The sequence below is a fragment of the Bos indicus genome, chromosome 11 (assembly GCF_029378745.1).
Source record: "Bos indicus isolate NIAB-ARS_2022 breed Sahiwal x Tharparkar chromosome 11, NIAB-ARS_B.indTharparkar_mat_pri_1.0, whole genome shotgun sequence".
Taxonomy (NCBI): domain Eukaryota; kingdom Metazoa; phylum Chordata; class Mammalia; order Artiodactyla; family Bovidae; genus Bos; species Bos indicus.
The window spans coordinates 18711641-18712921 of NC_091770.1; positions in this window are offsets into that span (position 1 = coordinate 18711641).

Below are 1281 nucleotides of genomic sequence, written 5' to 3' on the forward strand. Positions count from 1 at the left end.
GTGAGAAAACTGGAAACCAGTATCCATAGACTCCTATCCATGGCTCTTTCTCTTTTATCTGGTAACTGTGTGGACAGGTTAGCCCAGGTCAGCTGGGAAAGAGGACGCTGACCCCGTTAAGGCTACCCAATGCCAAACTCAAGGCTCCAAAATTAACTCCAAGGCTGATTTGTTCTCCCTTGACTATACAACCTTCTCCCTGAACTTTCAGGTCTGATTCAATAGCATTCAGATTCTGCTGTTGGCTGTTGGAATTACTTTTATTTCATTTATTAGAGAAGAAATTCCACTGTATTAATAAATACCCATTCCTTCAAGCTCAGAGCTATATTTCAGAGAGGGCAAGTGAAAGTGTTAGTTGTTCAGTCACGTCTGACTCTTTGTGACCCCATGGACTATAGCCTGCCAGGGTCCTCTGTCCATGGAATTCTCCAGGCAAGAATACTGGAGTGTGTAGCCATTCTTTTCTGCAGGGGATCTTTCCAATCCAGGGATGGAAGCCAGGTCTCCAACATTGCAGGCAGATTCTTTACCTTTTGAGCTGCCAGGGAAGCCCATTTCAGGGAGGGGGGCAGACATCTCTTCATTTCTGTTTTTCTTCTTTCTTCCCACCCTCCCTTCTCTCTCTTCCTCTTCCTCCCCTCCTTCCATCCCTTCCCCAGCTCCACCCTACAAAGGACAGTTGTCTTAGATTACTACCTTCCTCGATCCTTGTGAATTATCTTTACTGTAGAGAATTTTCTCCTCCTTTTAAATTGTTTGTGGAAATAGGAATGCCCCTCAGTTCATAATAGTGATTCTGTTGAAATGCCAATAATTCTCAGAATCAGAGGACCAGCCTCCTTGCGAGGTCAGGAAAGATGCAGGGAATTCTATGACTATTCCCTTGGTAAAAGGCTGACACATGAGGGCTGAAAGAAACAGGGCTGGTGGTGTCAGGAATTCCAAGGAACAGAGTATTCAAAAGAAAATTATTTTTCTTTTTTCCTCTCCAGCTTTAGCATATACAAAGAGTAACCCTTTGTCATTTTCTTAGAGTTTAATTACTAAGATTGAAGGGAACAAATTCAATGAGTAAGAAAAAGGTGAGTACAGAACAAGATTCTCAGAATCGTGGCCTTTAAAAAAAGAAGTATTCTTACATTATTAAAGTTGGATAAAAAATTGAATGTACAGTATGATCTAATTTTTCATTTATTATATATATATGTATATATGATTATTGTAGAGAATATTTTTTACCACTGCTGATCTGAAGCTTCTGCTTCTTTTATGATGAAT